The sequence below is a fragment of the Oryctolagus cuniculus genome, chromosome 17 (genome assembly GCF_051225735.1).
Source record: "Oryctolagus cuniculus isolate XC-2025 breed Fujian yellow rabbit chromosome 17, ASM5122573v1, whole genome shotgun sequence".
In the NCBI taxonomy this organism is placed as follows: Eukaryota; Metazoa; Chordata; class Mammalia; order Lagomorpha; family Leporidae; genus Oryctolagus; species Oryctolagus cuniculus.
Window position 1 is genome coordinate 15,620,428 of NC_142883.1, and position 21,281 is coordinate 15,641,708.

Below are 21,281 nucleotides of genomic sequence, written 5' to 3' on the forward strand. Positions count from 1 at the left end.
CTAATTTCACTAATAACACCTCCACCGAGCATTCCAACGACACACAGGCCAGCCCAACCTGTGCCCTACCTGGCACGTTTCACAACTACTTTTATGCTGCATTCTGGGGGCACATTTTGCAACTCGTTCTGCACCACATTCCCCGCCACGTTCAGCACTGTGCCTCGCATCTCATCCCGGGTCCCCGGCATGCAGACACTCTCTAGGTACCACATTCCAGGACACCTTCGGTGACAGCCAAGCGGCCGATCTCTACCCCTCTGAAGCCACCCTGGTGCCACGTTCGGAGCCAGCCTTGGGCCCCGGAGGGAGGCACGCCGCTGCCCACCTCGCCGTCTCCCCGCTCGCCCCCGCCCCTCTCCCCAGAGCCGAGGCGTTGCGGGCGAACGCCCCTGTCACCGAAGCGACCTTTCCTCTCCCGGTCCCCGCGGGCTCTTACCTGCCGCTCTGAGGGGATCGCTGCACGTCGGGGTCAAGCCCCAGCCCTCGGGGTCTCCGGTGAGAATCGCGCCGCCCGCCGGCGCCGCCCGCGTCTCTCAGAGCACCTCGCTGCCCCCCGACGCCCCGTGGCGGCTCTGCGCCCGGGTGCGGCGCGGCGGGCCTCGCGGCCGGCGAGCACAGCCCGCGGCGGTCCTCCTGTCAGCGGCGGCGCGGGGGCAGCCTCTCGCCCCTCAGCTCGGCGGCGGCGGCGGCGGGCGCCTCGCTCCGCCTCGCGCGCGGCACAGCCGGGAGGTGAGCGCGAGGGGGATGGGAACGGGGGCGGGGCCGCCCCGAGGAGGCGCGGAGGGTGGCGGCGGGAGGGCAGCGCCGGCAGCCCCGGGCCCGGCGCTCGGGGCGCTCTCGGCTTCTCCCGCTGGGCGGGCGGCTCGCGGGAGGCGGCTGTGCCAGCGGGCCCCGCCGCAGCAGCGCTCCCTGCAACCCGCGCCCGGCCGGCCGCTCGCTAGCGCCGCCGCCGCGCCGGGGGCGTCGCACCCTTGGAGGCCGCCCGCAGCCCCGCCCCCTCCGGGCCGGGGTGGGGAGGAGCGCGAGCGCGGAGGGAGAGCGCGTGCGTGGGGGCGCGTGCGTGGTGGAGCGCGCGCCCCCGCCCCTCCCCCTCCGTAGTTCGGGGCCGGGGAGCGGCTGGGGGCGAAGGCGAGAGAGCGCCCCGGCGCTCTGTGGTGTCTGGGCATTTCTCGCTTCCTCGGGTGGGGGGCGGGGGCTTTGGCGGGGTGGACTGCTTTTGGTGGGGAAGGGGGAAGACGCTCAGGAGCTGACGAGGCCCTGCAGAGCCCGGCCCCGCCCCCAGGGTGATGTCACTCTCGAGGTGGCGGCCGCTGTCACGTGCGCCCACTTCAGGGCTTGTCCTCTCGCTTTGATGGCCAGAAAACCGTTCCTCTAGATTGCCCCACCTTCGGTCACCTCAGGCACGTGTCCCTCCTGGAGTCATCGAAGCCTACAAGTGTCAGTTCTTGCTTCCTGGGCTTTCGATTGTGATTTTTAGATTGTTTCACGGTGCCACAGTTGGCTGTGGTGGGAATCAGAATGAGGCGGAAAAAAAAAAAATACCACCGACCGACCGACCGACCGCGCGGGGAGGGGTGGTAATGGAGAGGGAGGAAGAAGACCGTCTGCCGAGAAGTGCACGCGCCACAGCTTGCGAGCCTGAGGTGCAGGTGTGACGCCGCTCCGCCTCCAGGGTGGAGACGCAGCCATGTGGCTTTGAGAGCTGGGCGGCAAGCCTGCGAAAGCCACCGCGGGGAAGCCTCGTTGAGGATACGAGGTCTCCCGTCCCCTTGCACCTCCACCTGGACCTTCTTCCCCTCTATTTTCCCTCCTGCGAAACGGCAGGTCAACTGTGGAAGCTATTTGGAATCAAAGTGCTTTCGGGTGCTGCAAGAGGATGCAGAGCAGTCAGGATTGCATGCTCTGCCTGGCTAGTCTTCCCTTCCATAAACTGAAATGACCTTTTGTAATCATCCACTTCCTAATGAGATGCCATGATTGGAAATAGATTCGCGAAATTACATCAATCAAGGAAGCTGTGTCCTCAGCTCCCGAGGTAGGTAGAGAGGTCTGTTTGTGTGATAACAGCCCAACTGCATCGACCCCGTCCCCTCGCACTTCACCTGGCATTTTCTTTGATTTTTTTTTAATAGTATTATTTTCAGAGCAATGCAAGAGACTGGATATGAAGCCATGTCCAACATCTGGTCACTGTAGGAAATGCTTGAAAAGTCAGAGCTAGAGCAGCTCTGAAAACTAACAGCTAAAATAACAAAGTGATGGACTGACATTATGGAATCTTTTGGTGATAATTCCCAAAAAAATATATTAACTGAAACCGTCTACCTATGGTCATAGAGGCAGGTAGGGTAGTGATTATGTAAGAAGGCAATTGACAGAGGAGGGACAGCACAGAGCCTTCTAGGTTGCTGGAAACGTATGCTGATCTATTAATGGTTACAAAGGTGTAGGAGTGTGTGTGCACTTCAAGAATTTCGCACCAAAATAAAATAAAGAAAATTAATTCTATTTTCCACAAACTTTTCTTAAAAATATCATTTATTTATTTATTTATTTGACAGGTAGAGTTACAGACAGTGAGAGGGAGAGACAGAGAGAAAGGTCTTCCTTCCATTGGTTCACTCTCCAAATGGCCACAACAGTTGGAGCTGTGCCGATCCGAAGTCAGGAGGCAGGAGCTTCCTCCCAGTCTCCCACGCCGGTGCAGGGGCCCAAGCACTTCGGCCATCTTCTACTGCTTTCCCAGGCCACAGCAGAGAGCTGGATCGGAAGAGGAGCAGCCGGAACTGGAACTGGTGCCCATATGGGATGCTGGTGCCACAGGCAGAGGATTAACCTACTGTGCCACAGTGCCAGCCCCTCTACAAACTTTTTAAAATACTCTTGTGTGTGAGATGTTTGTGTACAAACATACACAGAAAAATCAGTTGGTTTCTCATTTAAATTTTTTAACATTTACTTGAGAGAGGGACAGACAGAGCTCCCACCACCTGGCTTGCTCCCCAAATGCCTGCAATAGAACAGCTAAGGCTGGGCAAGGCTGAAACAAAGAACCAGAAACTCAATCCAGGTCTCCCATGTGGGTGACAGAAACCCAACTACTTGAGCTATTAGTGCTGCCTGCCAGTGTCTGCATGAACAGGAAGCTGGAGTCAGGAGCTAGAGCCAGGTATTGAACCCCAGGCATTCTGATAGACCCTGCTGGTGTCTTAGCCTCTGGCTAAACACCTGCTCTTTAATCTCAGACTTAACACACAAAGAAGCATTGTATTTTAACATACAGTTTTACACACAAAGAAACATTACAAGGTCACCATCACTGGAGTCAGAAAACCTGTGTTTAATCAGTCTTCCACCACTTACCAGCTTTGTGACCTTGAGCTAATCTTGAGAACCTTCTTTTCTTCCTCTAATGTAGGTCATGATACCTCGCAGGATGCTTGTAAAGATTAAATGAAACTTTGGAAAATACTTAGCACAGAGAGTGGTACACAAAAGTGCTCAGGAAACAATAGTTGCTATTATATTATTCTTCTTACACTTGAATTTACCCTACTTAATTCTCCTTTGGTCTTTTTAAAGATTACTTTGTATCTAACTCTTTCCCCATGAGTTTCACTGAAGCTGATAACATTTTTCCCAGCAGAGATAACAAAAGGCAGTCATGGTATAACATGTAGTTTTTCAAAATAGTTCAAAATAGTTCAGGTGGCAGCAACTAGAAATCATGAAATATTGACAGATTTAATTCTGTCCTGTGGACTTGACACAATGCTACCAGCACTAAATCTGGCTGGACTATGCTTATGCGGATCACTACATTCAAAAAAGATGAATTTTTAAGAAATGATATGCCTTTGTTCTTTTAAAATTTGTTTGAAACTTTTTCACAAGAAAGTGCGAAAAGTGTAGTAATAATTCAGGAAAGGAAAACCTTTAAACCTGTCTTCCTGGACAGGAGAAAAGCACTGTAATCATTCCACTTTAGGAACACAGCTCTTTGTCAGATTTTTCCCACAGTAAGCTCTGATAGCTATGACCTACAAGGTCTCCAGGTCTGATGACGTGAGGAACTCTGACTCACTCGCCTCCTCATATTTCCAAAGGTCCCCATTTCTTTGGGCTGACCTTTCCCAAATCCCATTTTCATACTGGGCAGTGCCAGTACCCACTAGAATGGAACAGCTGCCAGCTGTTTTGACCACCCAACAAGCTCTTATTCAGCCAGTTCTCTTCCACATGGTTCTATTGACAAGCTCTGCGATTTGCTGCCACAATCCACCAGTGTGGAGGAAACCCTATATCCCTGACAGAAGTGAGGGTGGGGTACAGAGGCAACACTGGAGACAGAAGCCACCCCTGTCCTCACCTCCTGTCCTTGATTTCCCTGCCTGTCACTAATATCTGCAGTCCTTAAAATGCTAATTTTTTACCTGCAACAAATTCATACTAGAGTATTATAATTTAGACTTGCAAACATAATTGTCTCATGAAGAGGAACCTGCAAATAATTGTCCATAAAGTAGTCCACCCTTACTCTAGATCTCCCCACGTATCAGTGCCATTTCCACCATTCAAAATGCCTATCCTTGATCTGACATCTCTGTACCATCACGTATTTCTGTTTATGTCTTGGCACTCCTAAGTCTCTTAAGTAAACCATCATCTACCCTCTTCTCTCTACTTTCTCCCTACAGAATAAAGAGTAACAGCGTCCTCCATTGGTGGATCACATACTGGCTGCCAGTACAGACTGCCTTATAAATACTACCTCATTTAACACCCACAACCGCCTATCAGGTAACTGTTATCTCAATTTTTTAGATTAATGGGGGTTCTGAGACGTTAAACAAACAGCTCAAAGTCATGCTGGATGACCGGTAGGGCCACAACCTGAATCCAAACACAAACTTTATCCTCTATTAGCTACACTGTTCCTACTGTATAAAAGGTAGGTAAGGGTCAGCGTTGTGGCATGGCGGGTTAACCCTGCCTGCAGTGCGGGCAGCCCAGTTTGAGTCCTGGCTGCTGTACTTCCAATTCAATTCCCTGCAAACGCATGCGGGAAAGCAGAGGAAAATTGTCCAAGTACTTGGGTCCCTGACACCCATGTGGGAAACCCAGATGAAGCTCCTGATTCCTGGATCCTGGCTTCATCTCTCTCTGTAAGTCTGCCTTTCAAATAAAGAAATAAGTCTTTATTTTAAAAATACAAGTAACAACACAGAATGCATCATTTTAAAAATGAGAGCCATGTTACACAATGAAAATATTTCTGAAAAATTGATGTACATGAGTTTCTCTCTCGCTCTCTCTTTTTTTTTTTTTTTTGTAATCTCATTTCTTATTGATCTTCAATTGATGACTTCGAACCCAATAGTTTCAACATTTTCCCTACCAAATACCACCTCAACCTTTGGTCAATATTTAATAATTTCCAGACTAGCTTAAAAACATCTCTACTTAGAGGAGCTACTACTGCTAGATGTTTCCAGTGTCCTCTATTAAAAAGTAAAAAATTCATATATAAAGTAAGTAAATTCTCAGCTATTTTCCATTGACATTTATAAATGTTGTGCCAACTGTATGTGTACCTCTGTGATAAATGCCATTGGGCATATATAATTGATTTGAGAAACAAATTTTGGAGACAAAATGCTTCAGACATGTAAATATTAATACAGCATGTAATAGAGTTGAGTGTCAACATGAATAAAACACAGAGTTCTGTAAGATGTCACAAGAAGGAGGGAAAGAAGTCTGACTGGGATAGGATGGGACTACTTTTAGAGGAAAGTAGAATAAGAGAAAGTTAGAGATGGAGAGAAGGAAGGAAACTGAACACCTCCCAGCTTTTCAGTGGCATTGAGTCTCCAAGGAAGCCCTGGAAACTGAATAATGATTAAGAAGAGGTTTGGGGGGGCAGCACTGTGGCATAGTGGGTAGAGCTACTGCCTGCAGTGCCAGCCTCCCATATGGGCGCCAGTTCAAGACCCAGCTGCTCCACTTCTGATCCAGCTCTCTACTATGGCCTGGGAAAGCAGTAGAAGATGGCCCAAATCCTTCGGACCCTGTACCTGGCTCCTGGCTTCAGATCTGCTCAGCCCTAGCCATTGTGGTCATTTGGGGAGTGAACCAGTGGATGGAAGATATCTCTTTCTGTCTCTGTCTCTCTCTGTCTCTCTTTCTCTCTCTCTCTCTGCCTCTGCCTCTCTGTAACTCTGCCTTTCAAATAAGTAAATAAATCTTAAAAAAAAAAAAGAGGTTTGGAGTATAACTGCTCCTTAGGTCAAAGAATGGACCCTTTTTGGGGATGAGTCACCTTATTAATAAAAGCAAGCATTGGTGTGAAAAACAAAAAAATGCAATGCAAGTCTAAAGAACAGACCCCTGAGCAAAAAGTATAGCTGAACCAGAGTTTACCAATAAAAAGAGAAAAATGTCCATGGTAAGAGGATAGAGAGTTGGCCCAGTGTAAGAATCTTTCTTACTGTTCAGGAAAGAAGACACCGCAGTGTCTCTGAGCAGAAGAATAACAGTGTGGCTTGGAAAAGTAGTGGAGGGTAGCCCAAGTGCTTGGGCCCCTGCACCCATGTGGGAGACCCAGAAGAAGCTCCTGGCTCCTGGCTTTGGATTGGCACAGCTCCAACTGTTGTGGTCATCTGGGGAGTAAAAAAGAAGATGGAAGACCTCTCTCTCTCTCTCTCTCTCTCTCTCTCTGCTTCTGCCTCTCTCTAACTCTGCCTTTCAAATAAATAATGAATGAATATATGATAGCACAGCTGTTTTTAAAATACTCATCTACAAGGGTGGAGTTAAGCAAGGTGAGACGAGTGATAAAGATTTGGCTAGGAATATATTACTATTTAATAAGCTAAAGTCAAGGATTGTGGCAGAGGAAATAAAAGGTAATCATTTGAGTAACCACTGCATGGGAAAAATTTAATAAATCCTTCTGAATAACTGAATGTGGGATAAAGAACAGTGAGGAATCAAAATACAACAAAGGAACAAGCCTAGCAGTCTTAAAGACTAGGGTACCAGTGGCAGGAGCAGAGGCACCAGGAGGACTGGTTTGGAATAAGAGCAGGACATGATTTGGGCTCTTTTGGGTTTATCATGTTCTTTATTATTTTATTCCACCTTCACAAATCTGATGGAACCAACAGCTCTTCTTGTCAAGAAAAAAATGCATTCATTCTTATGTATGCTTTAAAATTTGTAATGTACACTCTGGCATTGGCTACCAGAGTGTGCTTAACTCAGGCTGGGCTGATCAGAACCTTTTCTAGAAGTTTCACACTGGAAGTTTTGTATGTCCAAAAGACCACATCAGTCTCTCCCTAGCAGCTTAATCTGTGAGTGCTGTTAGTTGATGTATTTCCTAACACATGAGCCTGCAAAACAGAGAGTGTTCAAATGCTGCATCTGAAAAGAGAAACAGAAAAAAATGGAGAGTCAGACAGACAAGAAGACACAGGAAGGAGAGTGTGTCCTAAGGGCAGTGAGTCCACAGATTGGTCACATTATTTCCTGCAATCCATGCCCCCGGGTTCCAGGAAGTACCTTAGGCTGCACTGCTATTCCTCCAGGGTTAAGTTTGTTTGAGTCACAGTTCTGCCACTTATATAGAAAAGAGTCCTGATTAATACAAAGGTTAAAGATATTCATTGAAACTCACCTGTGGGATCCAGGTAAGAACTCCTGATTTAAGATAATGGAAAGTCACCTAAGAGAAATAGCCACGAGACAAATGGAGTTTGATAGAGAAGGAAAAGAACATGAGTACCCCAGGAGGAAGAATACAGCAGCGGAGTTGTAAGCAAAAACCCTAGACAGGTACTCAGTCCCTAAAATCCCAGTTCAACTGCATGCATGTCCTTAAGTAAATTCCTCCATTTCTAGTTCATTTCTCTGTGCATTAGAGATTAAAAACTATGCCTACTACATTTTATGCTGTGTATATTTTACCACAACAGAAAAAAAGTCAAAAGAAAAAATCCTGTATTCCCTCATTGGGTTCAATGTGAAGATTAAGTTCATATGTGTGGAAGAGCCTGGGGCCCACAGGTAAGGCTCGGAGCATTCTCATTCAATGTACCACACCCATGTATAAGCATTTTATACAATTTAATTAATTAATTAATTTTATTATTAATAAAATAAATGAATAAACACTTTAAAATAAAAGAATTGATGTATCAAAGTAAGGCAATTAGGTAGTGAACCTAAAATGTAGAAAATGAAAGGCAGAGAGTAATACATTAGCAAAGTGAATTAATTAATGCCAGGAAGGGGAAGGATGCCCTGGCCTTTGGACTCAATCTTCTCAGTCCTTTTGTGACCATGTCCTTGTTACAGAGCTGGGTACATCTGGCTAACATAGCTAAATTGTCTGTCTTAGTCCGTTTTTTCTGTTTCTAGTGCTGCAATAACACAGATGGCTTTAGTAGAAAGAAAAGAGACATTTTTGTCCATGGTCTGGCTCCAGGTTGAAGGACCACATCTGGTAACATCCTCCTTGCTGGCAGAATCCCTAAGTAGTCCAGGCCATCACATGATGAGACAGGGAGGTGCATGGGACTTAGCCAAACTGCTGTTTGCAGCAGACCCACTCTCAAAGTGACACATCAAACCGTTAACCACACAAATGGATTAATCCGTTCATGAGAACAAAGCCCTAGTCATCTCTTAGAGGTCCTACCGCTTAATATCTCATAATGGGGATTAAATTCCAACATGAGTTCAGAGGGGACAAACCATGTTCAAATCATGACAATGTCATTAAACATTTAAATCATAGAACTACTCGGATTTTATGCTCACTAAATTTAGACCCATAGGACCATGAAATCCATGAAGACCAGGAAAATGGCTGCCTGGTTCACAGACAGACCTCGCCCAGCCAACACAATATGTGAGATATAAATTCTGAATAAATATTTGTGAGTTTGAAATTTTTATTTACCTACTTGAAGTAATCAAATAGATCTGAAAAGAATGGGCGACAGAGAGATTGTTCCTACAACCTAATCATGTAGCCATTATATTTTCCCTTCTGAAATTAATAAATGAGACTTCTGGAAAATAAAATGATTTCTCAAGGTTCTAGTTACCCTGAACCACCCTCCCTGGGTCCAAACAAGTCCCAGTCAAGGACAGACTGGAATTTCTGGACCTGTAAGACAGGAAAATACCTGGACTAAGTCTTTTTTTTTTTTTAAGATTTATTTATTTATTTGAAAGGCAGAGCTAGAGAAAGAGAGAAAGAGAGAGAGAGAGAGAGAGAGAGAGAGATCCTCTATCTCCTGGTTCACCTCTCAAATGGCCACAAGAGCTGGGGTTAGGCCAGGCTGAGTCCAGGAGCCTCATCCAGGACCCAGATGCAGGTGCAAGGTCCCAAGCACCCAGGCCATCCCCCAGTGGTTTTCCCAAGTACACTAGCGGGGAGCTGGATTGGAAGTGGAACAGCCGGAATTCGAAACCAGCATCCATGAGATGCAGGTGGTGGGTCAACCCATCATGCCACTACACTGGTCCCCAAGTTAACCTTTCAACCAACCTCCCTCAAAGAACTTTTACCTTATTACCATGCCCTTTCCATTCATAACAGATTGAAATTGTGAAAATAAATCCATTTACCAATAAATATCAGATATCCTAGTTTGTGGACGGACGCATGAGAAACACCTTTATTTTGGAGAAGGGGAAATCAACAAAAGAAACAGAGAGGTGAAATCCTAACTATGTGTCTTATACTGCTTTATCTGCTCCTTGCTTCTCTGCAGTCTGAAGGTATTTAGTATGGATAATATAATTCTATAAAGGACATTTGGACCAGATAATCAAGGTGAATAAAACTCCATTTCAAATTCCCTAACAGCAGAACTCCAGCTTATTTTCTGCCCATTCCTGGTCACAAAGTTGATTTTGCAAAAATGAAATGCATCACTTAAGAGCAGTTTCTTTCTAGATGGCTGAAAAAAGAGTGCTCAATCCCTCCTTGCAACTCACCTTTAACATATGACATTTAATCATATTTTTTAAAGATTTATTTATTTTGGGTGGTGCCACGGCTCAATAAGCTAATCCTCCACAAGGGGCTCTGGCACCCCAGGTTCTAGTCCCGGTCAGGGCGCCGGATTCTGTCCCAGTTGCCCCTCTTCCAGGCCAGCTCTCTGCTGTTGCCCAGGAGGGCAGTGGAGGATGGTCCAGGTCCTTGGGCCCTGTACCCGCATGGGAGACTAGGAGGAAGCACCTGGTTCCTGGCTTTGGATCAGCATGCCGGCCGCAGCGGCCATTGCGGGGTGAACCAATGGAAAAAGGAAGACTTTTCTCTCTGTCTCTCTCTCTCTCTCTCTGTCCACTCTGCCTGTCAAGAAAAAAAAAAAAAAGATGTATTTATTTGTTTGAAAGGAAGAGCTACAGAGAAGGAGAGGCAGGGGCGGGAGGGGGGCCTTCCATCAGCTGATTCACTCCCCAAATGGCCACAATGGCCAGAGCTGGGCCAGGCTGAAGCCAGGAGCCAGGAGCTTCCTCCAGGTCTCTTATATAGGTGCAGCGGCCCAAGCGCTTGGCCATCTTCCACTGTTTTCCCAGGCATATTAGCAGAGCAGTGGATAGGAAGTAGAGCAGCTGGAGCTGGAACCAGCGTCCGTATGGGATGCTGCACCACAGTGCCAGCCCCTCCCATGTGGTATCTTAACAGCTGTGCCACATGTCCACTCTGATAAGTTGCATTTTTATGGACTATACATAAATATGGCTCTGCAGGCAGCAGCTTTACCTGCTACACCACAATGTCAGCCCCCAATCAGGTATTTCTAACATGTTTTATAGCTTCTAATTTTGTCCTTTTTAATATCTGCCAGAGTGAGGCTAAAGAATCATTGCTTTGTAAATAGCTTATGACTCCATCTTTGCTCAAGTATATTGAGTTTAGGAAACCTATGCCTCTTATTACTAAGCATCAACATTTCCATTTTTCCATTTTCTAATCATATTTATAAATAGTGGGGAAGTGGGAGAATGCAATAAAGTATTAAAATAATTCCATAAACAAGTACCAAAAAGGATGATGCTACCAAAAATAATAAACTTGACTGGTAGACTTTGCCACTGTGTGAGATCTTACAATGTTCTTTCACTAGCAGATGTATAAATGTAGGGCTGGCACCGTGGCTCACTTGGATAATCCTCCGTCTGCAGCGCTGGCATCCCATATGGACTCCAGGTTCTAGTCCCAGTTGCTCCGCTTCCAGTCCAGCTCTCTGCTGTGGCCTGGGAAAGCAGTGGAGGATGGCCCAAGTCTTTGGGCCCCTGCACCCCACATGGGAGACCAGGAGGAAGCTCCTGGCTTCAGATTGGCGCAGTGCGCCGGCTGTAGCAGCCATTTGGTGGGTGAACCAATGGAAGGAAGACCTTCTCTCTGTCTCTCTCTCTCACTAACTCTATTAAAAAAAATGGTATAAATGTCACAATGCAATGTATAAAAATGAAGAATGACATTGTAAAACATAAGAAAGTTTTACCTGATCTAAAGCTGAAACCAAAATATTGGTGATTACCCATTTTGCATTCATAGCTGACACATTTTTTTCAAGGGTAACATGCTAAAGAAATTATAGCATTGTCATCAGGGTACTTATATATTATAATATATGTATTATAATACAAAGACCCACTAGTATGTAAGATTTGAACTCTGATTCTCAAATTGTTGGACAGGTTTTAAAGATACTGGTATCCCATCACTCAAAAGTAGTTACAAGGTAATTAATAAATATTGGGGAAGGGGAGGCAATCAGCAGCAAAGGGAGAATGATTGATCGTTACAGAAGATAACTACACAGTATTGCTTACTAGTACAGCCCTTTGCAATTAGCTGTGAGTAAAAGAAGACCACAGTAAACAAACATTGCTTCCTTTCATATAATGGAATACACTTAATTTCTTTTTAGTCAAATGGGACAAGTGAATTTTTTAAAAACAAGGATTTTGTAGTTGTTTAATGTGAAATGTACAGAGATTTTAATATTTAAAAATAATATGTAGATGAACTGGGAGGAAGAAAAAGTAGGGGAAATGAAGATGTAAATTAGATTTTTAAAAAGATTTTATTTATTTATTTGAGTTACAGACAGAGAGAGGGAGACAGAGAGAAAGGTCTTCCTTCTGCTGGTTCACTTCTCAAAAGACTGCAATGACCCCCCTGATCTGAAGCCAGGAGCCAGGAACTTCTTCCGGGTCTCCCACATAGGCGCAGAGGCCCAAGCACTTGGTCATCCTCCACCGCTGTCCCTGGTTATAAGCGAGAGCTGGATTGGAAGAGGAGCAGCCAGGACACAAACTGGTGCCCATATGGGATGTACCAGTGCTGCACGCAGAGGCCTAGCCTACGATGCGACAGTTCTGGCCCCTAGATTAGACTTTTTTTTTTTGACAGGCAGAGTGGACAGTGAGAGAAAGAGACAGAGAGAAAGGTCTCCCTTTTTCCGTTGGTTCACCCCCTAGTGGCCACTGCAGCCGGCACACTGCGGCCGGTGCACCACGCTGATCTGCAGCCAGGAGCCAGGTGTTTCTCCTGGTCTCCCATGGGGTGCAGGGCCCAAGCACTTGGGCCATCCTCCACTGCACTCCCGGGCCACAGCAGAGAGCTGGACTGGAAGAGGAGCAACCGGGACAGAATCTGGCGCCCTGACCGGGACTAGAACCCGGGGTGCCGGCGCTACAGGTGGAGGATTAGCCTAGTGAGCCACGGCGCCGGCCAGATTAGACCTTTTAAAAAAAAAAAAAGATTTATTGATTTATTACTTGAAAGGCAGAGTTACGGAGAGGCAGAGAGAGAGAGAGAGAGAGAGGTCTTCCATCTGCTGGTTCACTCCCCAGATGGCCCCAATGGCTGGAGCTGCACCCAAAGCCAGGAGCCAATAGCTTCTTCCGGGTCTCCCACATGGATGCAGGGGCCCAAGGACTTGGGCCACCTTCCACCACTTTCCCAGGCCGTAGCAGAGTGTTGGATCGGAAGTGGAACGATCAGGTCTTGAACCGTTTCCCATATAGGATGCCGGCGCTGCAGGCGGCGGCTTTACCCACTATGCCACAATGCCTGTTAGATTAGATCTTATCCTACTTATCTGAAGTCCAATGAACAATTAATTTCTCTAGGTTGTCAACCCAGTCTGACATACACTATGAAAGAATGAAAGGGAATAGAGTCAGAATTCAGTTAAGGAAAAGGTAAGGGAGAGTTTAATATTATGTTACTCACCTAGTGATTGTAATGAAACTTCATTACATGGAACTCGGCCATATGATGACCTCATCTCTCTGGTGCACAACAAAGAACCAAGGAAATAAAAAGTATGGAAGGAGACCATCATCAGGCCCATCCACTAAAGATCAGCCTATCACTCCTTGACACTCACCCAATCCATTGCTCAGAGGCTATTAATTTTTACCTGGATTTGATTTTAAAAGACCTGTCAGTCTAGTTTCCAAACCCATGGAAAAGTAAAAGCAATGAACTAGAAGAAGGAGGAGAAACCATCCCAGCAGCCATGTGGATAGCAGAGAAAGCTGGACGTGTGGAGGAGGATGGGATGAACAAAGGCATGAGCAATGACTTAAAGATCAAGAAGCACAGCAAGTCAGTTCCTTTAGTGTGGGAGACAACAACCCTACCTACCTCGGGAGGCCTTGGGGAAATTCTAGAAGCTGATGTCTATGTAAAGTGTGAGTAATCAAGAAGGTTAAGTTACAGTCAGCATAAAACAGTCCTTGAATTGCGCAACATGCAACTTTACGTAAATAGTTCCGTGAGGCACTTAATAAAATTGTGAAGATGTGGGAGACTGCACATCAGATGGAGAAACGCAGAGTCAAATGGACAAATGCAGACCACAAAGTAAGTTCATGAGGCTAAAAGGTATAGATGCAAGGAGATAACAGCTACAGGTCAGCGCCGCCTGGTTTCTGTTCCCACGCACATTCTCACTCCACTAACTTGGATTATGACACTGCCATTTGTTTATCCTCCACTTTATTACTTTCTAATCATGTCTGAAAATGGCTAAGTAATGGGAAGAATACAGGACTTGTCTGTAAGAGTAAATAAATTCAATAAAAACAAAACATTCAAAAATGTAATAAACATGAATTTATTTTTAATTCAGCCTAAATGTGTGTTATCCAAGACCTTTCAGGGAATGTCTGTGTTCTGCAGAAGGTAGAGAAATAGCACATGTGTTTTAAGGAATAACTCAGAATTAAGATTTATATACAAAGATGGTCATAACAGTAGTATTTAGCATTTTAAAAATTATACGCAATGTGGGGAGGGCATTTGGCACAGTGGTTAAGATGACAGAGTGACACCTGTAGCCCATATCAGAGTGACTGAGTTCAAGTCTTGGCTCTGCTGCCAATTGCAGCTTCCTTCTAGTGTGCATCCTGGGAGGCAGCAGGTGATAGCTTAAGTGGCTGGGTCTGTGCCACCCATGTGGGACTCCTGAATTGAGTTCCCAGCTCCTGACTTCAGCCTGGTCCCCAGCCCCATCTCTCATTGCAGGCATTTGCAGAGTGAACCAGCAGAGTTCTCCCTGTGTGTCTCTCTCTCCCTGCTACCTCACAAATAAATTAAAATTTTAAAATATCATAAGCATTCTAATTAACCAACATTAAAGAGTGGTTTTCCAAATTATGATACATAAACATTGACAGACAATTATGCAACCAAAAACTGTATTTGTATTCATCAGGAAATATATATCTGGCATAATACTAAGTTAAATGTTAAAAGACAAGATTCAGAATTTTATATACACCAGAGTCTCAATTAGTACAAAATACATAGAAAGAAGATGGGATAAAAAGATCCCATTAATAATAGCCACAAAAAATTATTTTAACCCTAGAAGCCAACTATGTGCAGAATACCCACACCAAGAAAACTGTAAATATTTACTGAGGGACATTTTTAGAACTTGAATAAATGAAAAGATATATCATGTTCCCTGATGAAGACTCAACATGGTAAATATGCCAAGTATTTTAGTAACTCAACGTAATCCCAATCAAAACTACAATAGGATTTTATGGCTTTTTAAATAATTTTTATTTCTTTTAACTTTTTATTTGAAGGGCAGAGAGACAGAGATATCTTCCATCTGCTAGTTCACTCCCTAAAAACCTGTATCAACTAGGGCTGGGACAAGCCAAACAAAATCAAGAGCCCAGAACTCAGTCTTGGTCTCCCACGTGTATGGCAGGGACCTAAGTACTTAAGCCATCACCTGCTGCCTCCCAGGGTGTGTATCAATAGGAAACTGGAATCAAAAGCAGAGTCCCGACTCAAAGCCAGGTAGTACGAATGTCCCAAGCTGTATCTTAACTGCTGTGCCAAATGGCTACCCATACAGTTGGATTTTTAATGAAACTGACATGCCAAACCTAGATTCATCTAGTACATGCTCAAGAATAGCTATTTGGAGGCGATTGGCATAATAAGAGTGATGCCATCTGGGATGCCCAGTTCCAGTCCCAACTCCTCTGCTTCTGATACAGCTTCATGCTAACGCATCCTGAGAGGCAATAGATGATAGCTCAAGTGCATAAGGCCCTGCCACCCAGATAGAGTCCCAGGCTCTTGACCCAGCCCTGGCTGTTGCAGGCATTTGAACCACTGGATGGAAGCTCTCTCTCTGTCTCTATGTCTCTTTCTGTCTCTGTCACTCTGCCTTTCAAGCAGATGGAAATATATAAACATTTCTCTCAGTCAGGGCGCCAGATTCTGTCCCGGTTGCCCCTCTTCCAGGCCAGCTCTCTGCTGTGGCCAGGGAGGGCAGTGGAGGATGGCCCAAGTGCTTGGGCCCTGCACCCCATGGGAGACCAGGAGAAGCACCTGGCTTCTGCCTTCGGATCAGCACGGTGCGCCGGCCACAGCGCACCGGCCGCGGCGGCCATTGGAGGGTGAACCAACGGCAAAGGAAGACCTTTCTCTCTGTCTCTCTCTCTCTCTCACTGTCCACTCTGCCTGTCAAAAAAAAAAAAAAAAAAAGAAAAGAAAAGAATAAGGTAGATTTATATGTACTAACATAGAAAGACCTTCAAGATATGTTGTTAATGGAAAAGCAAGTGGGCCAATAGATAGTGTGCCCTGTTTATGTTATATAAAGATTTTAAAATATTCTTATGGGTGAGTGTTTGTGTGCATGTGTGTGTGTGTGTACCTGTGCTTATAAATACATAGAAAATGACCTGAAAGAACATGCACTAAACTATTAGTAATGGTTAGCTCTAAAGAAGAACAATGGTACTAGACTTTCCAAGTTTTCCATCATGGCCATGTAATACTTTTATTACCAGTTGAAAAAAACCTCATGCAAAAAGACAGGAATATGTACAATACATTTTTGAAAGGCTTCCTTTCAAGTTGATTATATTCAATGTTGGGAATTATGTTTGTTTATCTGGAAAGCTCTTAGCCTAAACCCCACAGATAGGAGTACTTGGTCTTGTGATGGACTGTGCCCAGGTATGCTTTATTATGAACTTAATAGAGGATTAGGCAGCCTGCGGAGCCACTCCCCATGGCTGGGCTTCGGTCCAGAAGTGAATTCCCTTGCAGCTTTCCAAAAGGAGGTCAAACAAGTCCTCAGGGACTCTCCACAGAAGTTGCCAAAGGCTAAATTTGGCATCGCAGTCAGGCCCTGGACTGGGATAAACGATGCCAGCACTTTTCAGTTATGCTTTCAAGACCTTGATCCGAATAGGCAGAACTAGAGAGCCGTTTCCAAGAGCAGCTTAGCAGTCCACATGGAAAAACCTTGTCAAAGTCAGGATTTTGGGGTGAACCTGAAAATGTAAAATTCTTCATCTACCTGCTTGTTCCCTATTGTCTCTCATTGGAGGGAAATTTACATGATCCTTCCTTGCTCTTGCTCAAAGCAGTTTATCAGGGTGATGATTCCTGCCAACCTGATAAACCCTCAGGTTAGTGCTTTCAGAAATGGGAGAGGATGGCCGTATTTTTCCCCCGTCCCACACACTCTGGCACTCATCTGCTTTTCAGGTGTAACTGACCCCTTTTGTACTTAACTTGCCTTTTTCACTTGATCTTTTTTATACAGTATTTTATTGAATTGTAATTCTTATTCCATAAAGTTCATGATTTAAAGTATATAATTAAGCGGTTTTTAATATATTCACAGAGTTGTACAACCATAATAGAGTAAAACAATTTCATCACCCCAGAAAGAAACCCTTTCCTGCTAGCAGTCACTCCCCATTTCGCCTCAATCCTCTCAGCATTAGGCTACCTCTCATCTGCTTTATTTTTTTTTAAGATTTATTTATTTATTTATTTGAAAGTCAGAGTTACACAGAGAGAAGGAGAGACAGAGAGAGAGAAAGAGAGAGAGTGAGGGCCTCCATGCACTAGTTCACTCCCCAGATGGCTGCAACGGCTGCAGCCGTGCCAATCTGAAGCCAGGAGCCAGGAGCTTCTTCCGGGTCTCCCATGCAGGTGCAGAGGCCCAAAGACTTGGGCCATCTTCCACTGCTTTCCATGCCATAGCAGAGAGCTGGATTGGAAGTGGAGCAGCCAGCACCCGAGCCAGCACCCACATGGGATGCTGGCACTGCAGGCAGCGGCCTTACCCACAGTGCCACAGTGCCAGCTCCTTCTGCTTTCCATCTCTTTGAATTTGTCTGCTCCAGACATTTAATATAAGTGAAATCATTCACAATGTGGTCTTTTGAGTGTGGCTTTTACACTAAGTATAATCTTTTGAGGGTCATCCATACATACTATGTATCAATGCCCCATTCCTCTTTGTTAAAAAAATTTTTTTTATTTGAAAGGGAGAAAGAGAGAGAGAGGGAAAGAGGGGGTGGGATAGAAAGAAAGAGAGAGAGCCTCCATCTGCTGATTCACTCCCCAAATGCTTGCAACAGCAAATGCTGGGCCAGGCCAAAGCCAGGAGCCTGGAATATAATCCACATCTCCCCACATGGGTGGCAGGGCCTCAAGTATTTGAGCTATCACCTGCTGCCTCCCAGGGTGCACATTAGCAGGAAGCTGGAATTGAGAGCAGAGCCAGGAATCAAAGCCAGGCACTCTGAAATGGGATGTAAATAAGTCTTTGTTTTCAGATTGTTCATCGCTAGAGTATAGAAATATAATTGTTTTTGTATATTGATCTTGTATCTTTCGACCTTGCTGAACTCATTATTCCCCTCATGGTCGGTTTTCTCTTTGTTTTTGAGGCTGGTCATGCTGAAGAATGTGAAAAAGTTTGCGCAGCTGTGTCCCAAGCAGTGTCTCAACCCCCACACCAAATGCCTGCCCTACCGTTCCTCTGTATGGCTGAATCCTATCCCGTTGTGTGACTGTATCCCATTTGACTCATCCACTCATCACTGATGCACATTTAGCATGTTTCCTCCTTGGGTCTATTATGAATAATGCTGCTATATTTGTGTACAAGGTTTTTTGTGGACATACATTTTTCCCTCTCTTAGGAACATGCCCTAGAATTGCTGGATCATATAAAAACTCCATGTTTAACATTGGAGGAACCGCCAAGTAGCTTTCCAAAGCTGCTGCACTATTTTACATTCTAATCAGCGACATAGGCCAGTTCCAATTTTCTCCATATCCTTACTAACACTTTATCTTATCTGTTCTTGAGCTATCCAAATGAGTATCAAGTGACATTTCATTGTTTTAAAAATTTTATTTATTCATTTTATTTGAAAGACAGACAGAAAAAGATTTTCCAAAATGACCACAACATCTAGGACTGGGCCAGACTGAAGCCAAGATTCAGGAATTCAATCCGTATCTCTCATATGGGTAACAGGGACCTAAATACTTGAGCCATCACCTGCTGCCTCCCAGGGTAAGTAGTAACAGGAAGCTGGAATTGGGAGCAGCCTGGACCCGGACCCAGATACTCCAATAGGGAATACAAGCCCCCCAAATGATATCTTAATCACCCTGCCAAACACCTGTTTCTTATTGTGGTTTTGACTTGCATTTTTCTTATGACTAATGATTTTGAACACATTTTCATGTGTTTATTTGCTATTTGTATATTCTATTTTTGATGTTATTGCAAATAAATGTTTTTTAGAGTGTTCATTGCCTGAGTTAGAGATATATAATTAGTTTTGTATATTGATCTTGTATCTTTCAACCTTGCTAACTCATTTACTAGCTCCACAGTAGTTTTTTGTCTGTTTGTTTTTGAAGCCGGTCATCGTGACGAATGTGAGAGGTTGCTCGGCTGGCACTGGCCCTCAGCTTCCCCTGTCCTACTCGTCCTTTCTTCCCTCCTATGTACTGACTTTCCATTATCTTCAGGAGTAAGGACTTGGCACATTCCTCTTGGCTTCTCTGACACTGACCTGCCCCTTTCTGACCTACGCAGGGGTCTCTTGGATGGGAAATCTCCGTAACCGAAGTCCCAGTCACCACTCCCCACACTGGCGTTAGACCAGCGACTGAGGCTGGAACACATTCCTCAGCTGCCACACTTCATGAAGCTGCTTTTATGCACCTGTTATTTACTGCAAGTTTACCAAGAAAGCCTGGGTTTTGTGTAGCCTAGTGTTGGTATCACTGTACCAATATAAACTTTATCATTATTGTTAACAAATACTGTCTGAGTCCATTCAGACTGCTGTAACAAGAGAACACAAACTGGGTAGCTTATAAACACAGAAGTTTTGTTTTTCGCAGTTCTAGATGCTGGGAAATACACCATCAAGATGCTGGAAGATTCTCTGCATGGTGAGGACCCACTTTTTGGTTCCAAGATGGCACCGTCTTCCTGTGTGCTCCCATGGTGGGAGAGGTGAGAGTCTCTCTGGGATCTTTCATGAAGGCGCTAATACTTTCGTGGGGGTTCTGCCCTCATGACTTAGTCAACCCAAAAGTTCCCCTTGGGATTAGGATGTCAGTGTGTGAATCTGGGGGAGACACAAACATTCAGACCTAGGAGGAAAGCTTCCAAAAATGGATTACACCATTTTAAAGCATGGGGTAACCACAGATACAAGAATTCCATACTGGCAGAAGAAAGGGAACTAGTGATAGTCTGGGAATATAGCATCAAGCTACCCTACACTAAGACAAAGGTTAGTTTTGTAATAATTGCTGCTACAAAAATAATATTCTTAATTACTTTTCATCTAAATAAAGTACAATGCAGTTATCAAAAAATAAGGAAACATATTAATATGAAATGATCTCTGTGATGCAGTATTTTATGAAAAAGCAAATTATAGACCTCCATGTTGCATTGGTTTTTCTATTGCTACTATAAAAAATAGGCACCAACTTAGCAGCTTGCAACAACACCAATTTACTCTAATTCCGTGGGTCAGAATTTTACTGGGCGAAAGGCTGTCTTCCTTTCCCGAGGCCGCCTAGCTCATGCAGATGTTGGCGGTTTACAGCCGCGTGCGTGCAGATCTGAGGTCTCCGTTCCCTCACAGGCTTCTAGCTGGAGTCTCCCTTCTCGCCTGCAGACCTCTTTTGTCCTGGCAGCTGGCCTCTTCTGTTTCAAAACCAGCAACAAGGCATCAGATCTGCTGCACATCGTCATCTCCTCCGGAAATGTTCTCTACTTTTGAAGATTCATGTGATTACACTGGGCCCACCCAGATAATATCGGCAGAGGAGAATGCCGAGTGACTGTAAATGGGTAAGGACTTTCTTTTTGGGGTGGCAGAGCATGGTGGAATTTGATAGTGATGACGGCTGTACAGCTGTGGGTGTACTAAAAACTACTAAAATATAGATGAATAGACTAAAATCTTATAGTATGTGGGTTTTATCTCAACTTTAAGTGTGAAAAGTACTTTTAAAACTATAAGCTGATCCACTTGAGTTCAAACCTGATATCACCATCTCATTTGAGTCCAACCATTTTTATTGGCACCACCAGATGCTGAGATAAAAAGATGAAAAGACTTTGCCTCTTCTTTCCAAGAGCCTAGCAGCTAAAAGGGGAGGCAATCACAGGAGCACTTCATTTTAATTGGACTTAGTGAGGACTAGGATAGAAGTGTGTTTCCAGATCACAGGCTGTACTAGGAAATCCAGACTTCATTCTAGAGGCAGTGGGAAACCACTGGAGGTTTTTAAACTGGAGATGGACAATCTGCGTTTCAGGTGTGTCTTCCTGTTGAAGACTGCTGTGAAGGTAGCGTGGCTGGTATCAGAGATCAGGTGGGAGATGATTGTGGTAGTGTGAACGAAAAATGAACGA

At 44.8% G+C, this 21,281-nt stretch overlaps 1 protein-coding gene and 1 long non-coding RNA gene across 22 annotated transcripts in view; one reads left to right on the plus strand and one right to left on the minus strand.

Moving 5' to 3' along the window:
- Positions 1-968, minus strand: part of TANC2 (tetratricopeptide repeat, ankyrin repeat and coiled-coil containing 2) — a 439,275-nt gene extending 438,307 nt beyond the window's left edge. For 18 of the 21 annotated variants that reach the window (XR_007911352.3, XM_051825098.3, XM_051825097.3 and 15 more), the window contains exon 1: positions 440-968. The gene's annotated coding sequence lies outside the window, so the exon portion shown is untranslated. The remainder of the gene's footprint in view (positions 1-439) is intronic. The other 3 variants (XM_089316840.1, XM_070060501.2, XM_051825094.3) reach the window with 3 other exon arrangements.
- Positions 602-19,863, plus strand: LOC127484412 (uncharacterized). Its single transcript, XR_016223538.1, has 3 exons — positions 602-732; positions 4,701-4,803; positions 19,748-19,863. It is a non-coding gene; the product is annotated as an uncharacterized LOC127484412 (long non-coding RNA).
- The last annotated feature ends 1,418 nt before the right edge of the window (positions 19,864-21,281 follow it).